The sequence below is a fragment of the Pholcus phalangioides genome, unplaced genomic scaffold, assembly GCF_987345545.1.
Source record: "Pholcus phalangioides strain wild (caught in Gottingen) unplaced genomic scaffold, Ppha-v1.0 ptg000013l_1, whole genome shotgun sequence".
Taxonomy (NCBI): Eukaryota; Metazoa; Arthropoda; class Arachnida; order Araneae; family Pholcidae; genus Pholcus; species Pholcus phalangioides.
Genome location: NW_028301606.1, coordinates 22,984,530 through 22,998,092, shown reverse-complemented (window position 1 = coordinate 22,998,092; position 13,563 = coordinate 22,984,530). Strand labels below are relative to the sequence as shown.

At 41.7% G+C, this 13,563-nt stretch overlaps 1 protein-coding gene across 8 annotated transcripts in view; it reads right to left on the bottom strand.

The window, feature by feature from the left end:
* LOC149078793 (uncharacterized) overlaps positions 1-13,563 on the bottom strand; it is a 99,346-nt gene that overhangs the window by 26,801 nt on the left and 58,982 nt on the right. Inside the window, exon 1 of one of the 8 annotated variants that reach the window (XM_089240910.1) lies at positions 976-1,225. The exons of 4 other annotated variants lie outside the window; for them this stretch is intronic. The gene's annotated coding sequence lies outside the window, so the exon portion shown is untranslated. Of the gene's footprint in view, positions 1-975; positions 1,226-13,563 lie in introns of those variants that run through there. 3 more of the 8 variants (XM_089240908.1, XM_089240906.1, XM_089240912.1) reach the window with 3 other exon arrangements.

The window sequence follows — 13,563 nt, the reverse complement described above, 5'->3', positions numbered from 1 at the left end:
TTGAAATATTAGTTTGAAAAACTTTTTTTAAACAATGGTTTAAAAAAATTGCTTTGAAACAATGCTTCAGAACATTTATCAAACTAATCTTTAATAGAAATGTTCTTGAAACAATAGATGAAAAAACTTTCTTCACAACAATGTTTTTCATGGGTTAAATGTAATATTATTTGCAACAATGTTTCAAATTTTTGTCCCCTGAATTTAATTATCTGAATGTTGTTTTTCAATAACAATTTCAGAACCAATATTCTTTGAAGCATATATATAATTATAATGATAATTTCTTTTCGAAACAATAGTTAAAAACATGTTCTTCACAACAATGGTTTATGGACTAAATGTTCTTTTTTGCAACAATAGTTTTTGCAACAATATAATTTATTTTCTGAATGTTAGAATATTAAAGCAATGTTTTAAAACATGTTCTTTGAAATGAAACAATAGTTTAAAAACGTATTCATAACAATGGACTGTGGACTAAATGTTCTTTTTAACAGAGGTTCAAACATTCATGAATATTCTTTATAAAATTTTCGTTGTGGGAAGCAGTAGTTTGGAATCATTCTCTGAAATAGTAGTTAAAATAGTAGTTACTTCTTCGAAACAATGGTTTATAGAAATGCTCTTCACAACAAAGGCGGAAATTATTGTCCTCTGAAACAATGGCTTCATTGAGTGACGAGTATTCAAAAATATAGCAATTGAACTATTTCCAAAATATGACCGAGTATCAAAAGCACATCAGTATCAAATGTCAAATGAAATTTAGAGATTGACAACTGAAAATAGCATAAAGTCATATCATTTAACTCATCAAAATCATTCGAGCACTCCGACAATCCAATAAAATTGATTTCCGGTCCGATAAGAGTTTTGGATTATTGACAAATAAACATCAAAGATCATGATTTTCATGCAAAAACATATAAAGCACTTTTTTTTAAAGGGACCCCCTTACAGTAAACAACTTACCAAAAAACGTTATAACATCAACTGTACGACAACAAACTGGACTAGGATTATCCAAGCACGTATCACTCAACAAAAATGCAAAGTAGCTACAGTGTTTCTGAACATTAAAATTAAAAAAAAAAATGCAAATTAACCGATTTGTAATTGATCACAGTCTTCAATGATTAAAGAAGCAGCACGAATACGGATCCAGCCGGTGTGAAGAGCTGCCGCTAACAACAATGATCCTCTCTCGCTCTCTCTCTTGTCACGTCTCTCACCTGGTAACAACAGGGTTGCAGCTGTTAAAGAGCTGGTAGCATGATGGGGGGGAAAAACATCGCCAAATCATTAACGCCAAAAATCGCCTAAAATCGTACCGTTCTCTTCAATGTGTAATGGGTCTGATGCAATCAAGACTCGGGTACACGTCATTGCTAGAACCATTGCAGGGTCGGGTTTCTCGCATTTGCCATCGGGGCAGGGTCGCAACCATGAGCGGAGATACGGGGGGGGGGGGGGGGGCATTGCCCCCCCAGCATCAAAGGTGGAGTCGACTGATCTAATGTATATATGTATATGTGAATTGACATCATCATCATCGTGCCCCCCCAGCAATAATGACCTTGCCCCCACAGACTTCCAAGTCTATCTCCGCCTATGGTCGCAACTTGGGGGGAGCAGGCTGGGTCTCGTGCCATGGGCGCTGGACCTGAGGAGCGCAAATTTTATTCTCAAACCTCTCGTTCAACATTACAAGGGGGGCGCCAAAATGCGCATTTGCCCCGAGTGATCAAGCATCTAGTTGTGGCCCTGCATCGGGGCAAGTGCTTAGGGCCTAAAAAATTTCACCCCCCCTCTTCCCCTAAACTGCGGTTGCCTTCTGTATTTCATACATTTCAAAAATTCAGATTTGCCTAAAAAAGGGACTCGCGAGGAACGGGCCCTAACCGTGGTGGCTCCCACATCTTGCAGCCAGATCCCCTGGCTAAGATCCTTGAAGGACCTCCTGTAAAGTGAATTTATGGTATGAAACCCCCCCCCAAAAAAAGATTAGAATCGTCTCGAAGCCCAGGACTAGAGCTCTCTCAGCCCTGCAATTGTGGGGGGGGGGGGGGGCATGGCCCTAACCAGAGTTTTCACTTTCTGGAGGTAGGACTCTTTGTCTGGGTGGCCCGCTCCCCTATAAAGTAATTGTTTCACGAGAAAAAAAATGAACAAATGACCCTCTTTCAAATGCGAAATACCCCCCCCCCCCCCCCGCGATGAATCTTTTCAAGGGCCCCCTGCAAAATCATGACCTGGAAGTCCTCCAAAGCTCCCAACCTGCCCCCTTTGCGGAATTTCCACGGGCCCTTACATAGCGCTTTTATAGCATGAAAAAACAAAAATTTATGATTATTGTCAAAATATCCCGAGGTTGTCCGAGGCCCAAGGGATATAGCCCCGTTATCCCTACCCTTGTGGGGGCGGTCATGCCTGAGCCTAAGCAGCAAACAGGCGTGACATGAAGAAAAATGGGGGTGGGGGTGTCGCTGAAAGTTGTCGGTCTTCCCGTTTAACAGAGCCGGCTAAAATAGCATCATGGGCCCCCGGACCAAGTGATTTTCTGAGACCCTACCAGGCAAATTTTCGACTCTACTACTCATTTTTCTCATTCTACTACTCATTTTTCTCATTCTACTACTCATTTTGCAGAATTCTACTTCTTATTTTTCTGAGGCCCCTATTCTCTTGAGGCCCCCGGGCCGTGCCCGGATGGGCCCATGCTTTAAGACAGCAATGCCCGTATATACGGGACTGAAGTGCGTATGCAGGAGACTGAAGGTGTATTGCATTGTTTTGGAGGGGGCTCAGCCCCTTTACCAAAATTTATTGGCGGGCGGGGGGGGGGCTCAAATGATTTCAGCCCCTAGGTTCCTATGTGGAGTGTACGGTGCCTATGACGGAGCCTGATTTGTTCCAGAGTCCCGTCTAGTACAATTCGGGATCCGAAATCAAATACAAAAAAATTAGGTTCACATATTTCACGTTAAAAACAATAATTTTGTGCGCATGGATTACAAAATTAAGTTCGATTCTTTCCATTTTGAAGAAATATTACTAACCACACACACACAAAACTTGACGATTTTGGCGACGAAAACGGAAAAACATCGCCAGTAAAGGCGATCACCATATCTAGATGGTAAACGCCTAGCAACAGAGTCAGCTGTTCGTGAATCCGACTGTGTCGCCCTCTCACGGTAACCATTCGCCCTTGAGTTCAGCCGGATTCAGGGTGGGGGGGAAACAAAACACACACACACACACACACACAAGAGCCATATGGGAGAAGGAAGAGAGGTCGGGGTGGGAGAAGAGATGGTGTAGTTGATGTGAGGATATGCTTTTGCTCGCGCGTGCACGTCACAGCACGATATGTCGAGGATTCATGATGATGAAGGGAAGGGGGCCCTCGAGAGTTGCACGGTCAAGCCTGATGATGCTGATGATGATGGAAACAAGTGCTATATAGAGGGGGGGGGGGAAATGAAATGTACGAACCAGATCTGGAATTATTATTATTATTATTATAGGCAACGGGGTGGAGGGTTTCTTTTTTTTTTTCCAACATGTGAAACAAAGCAGCGATTGTTCTGTTGTGTAATGGTCGGCACTGGGGGGCCCCCAACTCCGACAAGACGCGCCGAATTATAAACACACACACACACACACGGATGATTGAACAAAAACAAGAATCGTGTCCAGTGAATATCAATCAGACAAGATATTTCCGATAACAATAATACATAAGGCAGTGAAACAAAAAAAAAAAAAATTATATTTGAGCACGAAGAACATTTCGAAGATTTCTTTGAGAGGGAAATGGGGGTCCGAAGAAAGCTTGTGGGGACGAGCATGTGAGTCGTGATAGGAATTACTTTTTTTTTGGACAACACGGTGTACATTGTTTTTTTGTTTTTTTTTCCAGGAGCGTGATAAGCCCCTGCTGTGGATATTGGCTACGGTTTATTTAAATCATGAGGCAATCATTCGGAACCGCATGATTATCATTTAATGAACATGGAGTTTTACATAATTGATAAATAATTTATCAGATTTTGTACGCCGTGCTCAACTTTGATCTAAGGGAGTCCTGTGTGTGTGTGTGGGGGGGGGGGATTTCCATTATTCGTTCCCCCCCCCCTCCACCTCCCAGAGCCACAACTAGAGGAGGGAGCAGGCGGGTCTGGTGCTCCAGGCGTCGGACCAGAAGGGGTGGGGGAAGCACCTTTCACTCTTCAACCTTTCCTTCAAAACTACACGGGGGTGCCAAAATGCGTTATTGACCAAGTCGCGGCCCTGCTTTAGCAGCTTCAAAATCTCTTCAAAAATTATCTCTTGCGGGATTTACCGTTATATTGAGTACCGCTGTAGCGAGGTTTCATTATAAGCCTTAAGATATATTTACGGATTAGCTAATTATTTCAATATTTCATTTCATTTATAGAGAATTTTACTTCACAAATGTTTCAGTTTAGTAGATGGCGCCCCAAAAATGCGTAAATAGTTTAAAAATTCATAAAAATGGAAGGAACTGGTGTATTCGAATGCGATTTGCGAAAAAAGTTTGTCACGAAAGAGGATTTTTTTTTTTGGTACAGAAAAAAATTAGTTCAATTTTTGTCATAGAGCGCGCTGCACGAAATCAAATCACTAGAATTGTGCAAAACACAGTCCTATAAAATGCAGGGTGTGCGAAAAACAGTTCATTTCTGAATTTTCCTGTTACTGGCTCTTACATAAGGCTTTCATTGTGATGCTGACATTGGTGGATAAAGCACAATTGGTGAAGTTGTTTACTTCAGCCACAAATCACCGGCTGAAGCTTCGCATGCAAGAAGGGCCTGATCTTGAATTCTGTGAACTACGCGGCCGCAGCAGGCTCCAACTGAAGGGGGCCGGCCCTGGCAAGCATGAGCCCCATGCTCAATTGTTGTATAAAAAAGATTACCTTTTTCCATGGTTGGAGATTCGCTGGGGGGGGGGCGGACCCATCGTAAATGACGGAGCCAAAAAAACTGTCTAAGGTAAGCTAAGTTGTCATTTATAACTACTTCACCACACACCAACTCAGGCCATATATCGCTATAGTGCAATTTACTGCCATCTACCGGTGATCACCTCAAGCTCGTTAAGGAAAATATCTTACCAATATTCTTCCCCCGGTTCGAACCTGGGACCTATTAGCAAACTTCACGGTGGTAGACGAGCATCTTAACACCACGCCACGCGGGCGCCTACCATTTATAACTGAAAAATTGCCAATGGAGGCGGGGAGGGGATGAAGCGCTACTTCAAGGATCGCATTCCACGATCACAAGGCTCAAGCTCATTCGAGTCAGGAGGCCTCGTGATAATGTGAATTTGTACTGTGATTTTCGAGAGTGAGGGGGAATTAGTGGGCTATAGCCCTTGGAGGAAGTTTCAGAGGGGGGGGGATTTGAGGAATGAGTGGCCAAGAAAATTAGTAGAATGGGAGAAGGGTGGCAAAATTTGTATAATCCTCAACAAATCTGCATCTGCCCAGACAGCTAGAGTCAGTGAGCGACCACAAAAGTGACTTAGAGAGTGTGGGAGCATGGGAGTGACCAAAAGAGTGACATGGGTGTATTTGCAGTAGTGGGGGGAGGGCTGCGGTTCCCAACTTCAAGGTGTGAATGCGAGCCGATCTCCCGTATAAAAAGTCTCGCCACACAGAGAGCAACAGACCTACAAGCAGTACAAATGTAATTCAATCATAACACATCACTCACTTCACTTCTGAAATGTAGATGACAGCACTGAAAAATAAAACACAACACAACATACACACTCAGACTGTTAGGTACACACACAGTTATACTTCCGGCACAACTCACTAGGTAGTAAGTTGCCCATAGATGGTGATAGACCTGAGCTGTGCTCGGTTCGAAAGAAAGAAAGAAAGTTGGGGGGGGGGGAGCTAAGCGGGGGTGGCGAATTCGAGGAAGGAGTAGTCAAGAAAATTAGAATAGAAGGGCGGCAAAACCATAAATGCGCCTCTGCATACAACAACCATCCTTGTCTTAGGGGTGATAATTTGATTCCTTGCGAAATTGAATGCCTTTGCCCATGGCCCCCACATCCTAGAGTGGGGCCCCTAGGCTGGGATCTTCTGCGGGCCCCCTGACCAGACTTTCACGGGCCCCTTTATAGTGTAAAAAACAAAAAATAATAATGAAAATCATCCCGGGCCCCAGGGCTGGAGCCTTGCCATGCCTTTTCCTACCTATTTCGAACGGATTCTGAAACACGGGGACTAGAATTTTGAGGAACAAAATTTTACCCCACACCCGGGACTCTTTCAGTGAATCTTCGCAGAATAAAAGAAATATTATACTTCTTTCTTCTACTATCAGGACGTACGGTGGTAGTCTCGTGTAGCGTATACAAGAAACACGAGGGCAAAACGTGATTCCGTGAGCCTAAGCAACAGGAAACGTTTGTTTGGGAAGCAAAAGTGAAATACACGTATAAATAAGAATAACGTTAAAAATAAAGGGCGAAAGGCGAACGTGTGTTTTTCGGACTGTAGAGCAAAAACAGGTGAAAATAGCGAGATGCGACGCTTCAATTCATAAACATGTTGCTGTTTTCGTTCGTAGGCTTAGAGTTTCTATTTTTTGCATACTCAGCCCTTTTCCAGGTGCAAAACAACACGTTCCCTCTCTCTCCCCCGATATCTATTAATGAGAGATTCTCTTATTTTCCCATGAGGAAAATTTAATGCCATTTAAAAGAGATTCCACTAAAATTAGACGCGTTATGGTTGTTTACATGCAAACATTCCAGCTAACGGGTTTGTTTTTCTTGAATACAATATTGATTCGTAACCGATTAGAAATATATTGTCAAGAAAAGAAGGGAAGAGAACATATAGAAAAAAAATGCGTGGCATTTATTTTTAATTTAACATACTTTTACATATGCTGTTGTTGTAGAACGTTTCCGTGCTATAAAGATGATCATCAGCACATTTTGTTTTCTCGAATCTTGAATCATTGCATGACTCATGAATTATGGCTTTTCTCGAAGGGAAACACGGGTTGCTGTAATCAAAGTCGATAAGCTGACTCGTCTTTAAGAAAATAACAAATAATTTAGAAGGTATTTTTGAGCTACGAAGGGTTAATGAGAATATGCATCGTATTTTGAAATTTCTGTACTTGGTCTTCGTCGCTCTTGACTTGGAGATTTTTAGGATGTTTTACTGTTTTTTGAAGATTATATCTGAACATTTGCTCCCATTTCTACACACTTCTGTGATTCAGATCTTCAATAAGCATCCGTCGCAGTGCCGTCTTAAGGCATGGGTCCACCTGGGCACGGCCCGGGGGCCTCAAGCAAAGAGGGGCCTCACGAAAATGAGATCTGGTTGAAATTTTCGAGAATTGTTTGGTTAGGGCCTCAGAAAAATCAATTGGCCCGGGGGCCAATGATACTCTTAAGACGGCCCTGATCCGTCGTGCACCTCTTTATTGGTACAGTTTCCAATTGATTCTTGGAAATTGTACTCCCTCCCCCCTCTATGCATCATAGCAACATACATCTGAAAAAATGGGTGCCGGCACCCTGTAGGAAAAAACATTGCAATATGTCTCTCTGGTTTGTTACATGTTATGTGTTGTGGATGGGGTGGCTTGAAATTTTCACCCATGCAAGGCATATTTTCAGCACCTCTCCTGTTGCTCAGGAGCCATAGTGTGCCTTCTCGTGGCCCCGGGGCAAAACTTTTCCTTGGGGCCCCTCCTGGAAGGATAATTATTATGCAAAACAAATGTCAACTTTTTTGGGGCTCTCCCTTCGGCTTGGGTCCCAGGAGCAGTGCCCCAGACTAGTTACGGCAATGATAAGTCACGTCATTAAAACAATCCAAAAGTATCGCAGATTTGAATACGCCACGTGTGTAAGATAACACGGGTAATTTAGTCATTGAAGCTCTTACCCTAGGGCCTAGGACAGTGGTTCTCAACGCACAATACTGAGTAGGGCTAGGATTTTAGACATAAAAACCGACAGAATATGCTCCATAAAAAAATGCATTTTTGCCCTAAGAAAACTTAAAATATGTCGTAAAAACCTGAAAGTAATAAGCCTTTATGAATAGGCTGACCATATTTCCTGAAGGAAATCACGGGAAATCGTCACTCATCGTCCAAAATGATGCCAAAGGCACACACACAAAGTTGCCAATTGTTGCTACAATCACCAGTAATTGTCATAAACGACACCAATGGTAAGTAAAATCGTCAATCATTGCTAACATGGTCGAAAAATTGCGAATTTTGGAAGTGAAGCTAATAGTGAGCTTGGGGAGGGGGGGAGGTAAATACGGCTTCATTGCTCAGCTGAAATTATATAAAATGCCTATAAAATATGAATTTATGCTTTAAATTCTGAAAATCATAAAAAATGCCCCAGAATTGCCAAAAAAATACCACAAAATCACTGAAAATCAAGAAAAGAAATGATCTATCGCGTAAAAGTAGCGTAAGACGCCGTCATAGAAACCCGAGCCCTAATAATGTGAGTATGTGATTGAAAACTCTTATTTAAATAAGAAACAAAATTTCCCAAGATTTAGTGCAATTTCTGTTATGAACTCTAGAAATCATCTCCAGGATTATTGTGCGCTATACACAAATAAAGTCATCATTTTCCTATTGACATAAAAATGACTCTTCCGAATGACTCGTACTGAAGTTTACCGACCTCTTCAGATGTCGTGACACTTCACCTGCTATTACATAAATGAAAGTCTTTTATTTATTTATTTATTATTTCCTACCTCTACAAACACAGAATTGGCACTGACATAAGTCATGCAAAACCATTATGTAAAGAATATTCACTATTAATAACCGAAAACATTAAGCGAATGAATAGCTGTAATGATAATAAAAGAATTCAAAATAATAACTCGTGTCCACGTCATAATGATGAACATCCTCTTTATGTATTCACGCATTCCGTGACTTAACTCGCTGAAATCTCCGATGGAGAAAATTGATTAATAGATGATATATATTGAAAAAAAAAATACGTTTATAATATAAGAATCGTGTGTTCGTATATGAATCTGATGGGGGGGGGGGGAATGAATTATATAAGTATGAAAAAGACTTTTAATGTGAATAAAATTGCATATAAAGAAGAAGTCAATTGCCCTTTTTAATAATGTAGAGCAGGTGGTTGGACATGGTGATAGTCTTGATGTCATGCGATTTCATCCTTTTATTTTTCCTCTCATGGGGTTGCTGAACTGGCGAATCATTGATGATTTTTGTTGCAGGTGCTGTTGTTTTTTCTTTTTTCGGCTGGGGGGGTATTTCGGCAACGAAATCATGCATGTTGCTCCTCATTAAAAGTGTGGAGAATCATCAGACGGATATTCTATACATAATTTGGCGTATAATTCATGTAATTTCATTCACGTGTATATAAATAATATAATGCACATTTGAAAATATTCATTAACTACTGTTCGACGCAATTTCTGTGTGACATTCATGTTATCATTTCCAGCCGGATACTTCGATTTTTAGTATGGCTTGTCTCAGGCGAATTCGAGGAGGGTGGACGGTGCTTAAAATGTTATGCGCGGGGGGGGGGTGTCAGTTTTCAGGAGAGTGCGGGCCACTCCGTTTATTTGAAAACGTCGCGGGCCACTCGAGTGATCTGTGAATGTGTGGTTGGTCACTTAATTGATCTGGGAATGTGCCGCGGGCAACCTGAGTGATCTAGAGCTGCGCCACGTGTAACTTGAGTGATGTGGAACTGCACCGCGGACCACTTAAGTGTTCTGCAACTGTGCTACTTGTCACTTAAGTGATCTGTAAATATGGCGTAGGTCACTTGAGTGATTTGTAAATGTGTCGCGGTCCATTTGAGTGACGTGGCACTGTGCCACGTGCCAGTGATTATAATTAAGTGATTTATAAATGCACCGTGGTTCACTTAAATGATCTGGAAATGCGTCGGGTCTTCTCAAGTGCTCTAGAACTATGCCATGGGTCACTCAAGTAGTATGTAAATATGTCGCGAGTCACTTGAGTGATATTAAACTGTGTCACACACAATTCAAGTGCTCTGTAAATGTGCCACGTATCATCTGTAATTGTGCCACAGGCTGTATAAGTGTGCTCTGGAACTGTGCGGTAGGTCACTTACGTGATCTGTAATTGTGCCACAGGCTGTATAAGTGTGCTCTGGAATTGTGCGGTAGGTCACTTACGTGATCTGTAAGTGTGCAACTTTGTTCACTTTCGCAAAATTAAGTTTGAGGTCACGGATCACATCAGATGACTCCGAGTGCCACATTTGGCCCGTGGACCATGGGTTGAGCGCATATGTATTAGGGGTTATAAAACCGATTAAAATGCATTGATCGAGTATTTCATGTTGATTTGCTTAATAAAGCAAATTCTTATGAATTTATAAATATGTCATACAGAAAATATATGCCTTATGTCTTATTAACACAGCTTTTCTCAACCTATGCTGCACCGCGGACCACTTAAGTGCTCTGCAACTGTGCTACTTGTCACTTAAGTGCAGGGACTCCTTAGATGGGCCATTAAAATCCACTTACAATTCGGTTAAAACAGTGGTTCTCAAAATCTGCGTCGCCAAACATTGTCAGGGAGTGATTAGGTGCTCTGGGCTCAGGCTCAAACTTTCAAGACGCCACCAACAGGTGTCTTACAAATTTTGAAAATTAAACATTTTATTAATGAGGAATAATAGTTAATAAGAATTTCAGATTAAAAATTGGCCGATGGGTCACGAAGTCGATCGTATTGTTAAATTTGGGGGTCGCAGCTGAATTTTCGGAATTTACAATCCAATAAAAGCATATTTGGCATGGAATTCGCACTTTACTCAAGCTTGTAAAACATTTTAAAAAATTTAAAATAATATGATTTGATGCAATAGGTGCAACCATTTCGAGACGAATTCGATTCAACACACAAGTACTTCAAAAAAAAAAAAAATTCGCCTCTTTAAGACCCTATTTTAGACACTTTTGGGATAAAAGGTTGGTATTTAAACTAGGAATGTAATACATATACAAGTGGAATGTACGGAAATGGTGAAAAATACTTATACAAAACATTTGAGCATCCTAAAAAAAAAGAGAGAAAGTCCGAAATAATTTAGGGTCCCTCTGTTTGAATCAGGGCCCCAAGTATGAATCTTCACCCACGGCGATCAAACCTCTTTCTACGCTGCTCACTGAAACACATAAGAGTGTTCGATGATTGTGATTGGACCAGCACCCCCAATCAAACACCCTAATCGAAGGATTATTCTCAACCTGTGGCCCTCGGAGTCATCTGATGCGACCCGCATCCTCAAATCTAAACGACACACTTACAGATCACCGAAGTGACAGTTTCCACATCACTCAAGTGTCCCGCGGCACATTTCTAGATACCTTATACAGCGGCATATTCACAGATTCCTTGAGTGAACCTCCGGCACAGTCCCAGGCCCTTTAAGTGGTCGTCCACAGCACAATTTACGGACCACTTAAGTGACCAGCGGTGCAGTTTCACTTCACTTAAATGGCCCGCGGCACATTCCCAGATTACTTAAATGACCCGTGGAATATTTACAGATCACGTAAGTGATCCGCGGTACATATTTACAGATCGCCCAAGTGATCCGCGACACGCCTACAGATCACTTAAGTAGCCCACGACACGCTTGCAAACCAACGAAGTGGTCCGCACTCTGCTAAAGGTTGAGCACCCTTGATTTACGTCAAATACAAATACAAATACAAATACAACACCACAACAGGCAAAATGCCCAACGAGGTGGCTGATAAAAAGATGCCCATAAAAATATGGTTGTCATATGTTTCAAAAATACAGCAACCCAATTAAAAATGCAATTAACACAAATTACAAACAATATATACACATGATAAAATATTATACAATGCCCATAAAGAATACTTATGGTTGTCTTATTCTAAGAATGGATAGCTTCCCGATTTACCCCAACATGTTTATCGTATTTCTTTTTAAACGTGTCAATTGTGTTACAATTTACTACCTCCGGGGGTAAGCTATTCCATTTATTAACAACCCTATTGGAGAAAAATTCCCTGCGACACCATAACCTTGCATTGTCCCTCACCAATCGATACTGGTGTCCCCTTGTAACAGCAGTCGATTGGCGGTGTACTAAAAGTTCATGGTCCATCCTATCCATCCCATTGAAAATTTTGAACACTTCGATCATATCTCCTCGACACCTGCGTTCATCCAATGTAAACATATTCAAAAAATGAAGTCTTTCTTCATAACTCAAGCCCTGTGTGCCAATAAGGACACGCGTAGCTCTTCTCTGCACCCCTTCAACCAAGTCTATGTCCCTCTGTAGGTATGGTCTCCAAAACCTTACAGCATACTCCAGTCCAGGACGAACTAAGCCTCGAAAAAGCGGAAGAATGACTTTAGGAGAACGCGAAGAGACCTTTTTGAAAATGAGACCAAGCATTCTATTCGATTTTTTGACAACCGCTGAACAATGTTCAGAAAACTTAAGTCGCTCGTCAATGAGAATTCCCAAATCGGTGACTCTAGTTGCATCCGGGATAGTGACACCATTCAACTCGTAAGAGAACCGTGGGTTGTTCGAACCAAAATGAGCGACCATGCACTTATCTACGCTAAACGTCATGCTCCATTCATTTGCCCATGCTGCAATCTTGTTTAAGTTGGTCTGGAGCAACTCCCTATCGCTTTCATTCCCGATTACCCCCATTAGCTTCACATCATCTGCGAATTTGCTAGTAATTCCATCGATACCCTGATCGAGTTTATCGATAAAAAGTGAAAAAAGTATGGGGCCAAGGACACTTCCCTGAGGAACTCCACTTGTGACGTCTGTCCAACCAGAGAATTCCCCGTTCACCATAACTCGTTGCGACCTATCTCTTAACCACGATTCTATCCAATTCAGCAAGTTGCCCCCTATTCCAATCTCGTGTAAACGCTTCAAGAGTCTGCCATGTTGGACCCGATCGAATGCCTTCTGGAAATCAAGGTAAACCACGTCGACATTTTTGCTCTTACCCAAAGCCTTAGTCACGTAATCATAGAAGCAAAGGAGGTTAGTTACACATGACTTCCCCTTCCTGAACCCATGCTGATTATCCGACAATACATTATTCTCGTCTATCCACTTCACAAACTGCCTTTTGATGATAATTTCCAAAATTTTCGAGAGGGAGCTCGTCAAACTCACTGGACGATAATTAGACACCACTTCTCTACTACCCTTCTTAAATATAGGAACAACGTTAGCCAGTTTCCAATCTCTCGGGACGATACCCTCAGCAACACTACTCCTGTATATCTGTGCGACTGGCCCCAACAATTCATTAGCACCTTCCCTGAGAACCCTGGGATAGATATCATCTGGTCCTGGTGCTTTGCTTGCACATACATTTCTTAGAAGATTTAGGACCTCCACGTCTTCCACTTGAATATCGTTGAGCGTTTTATTACCCCATGCAACACCCGTATATCG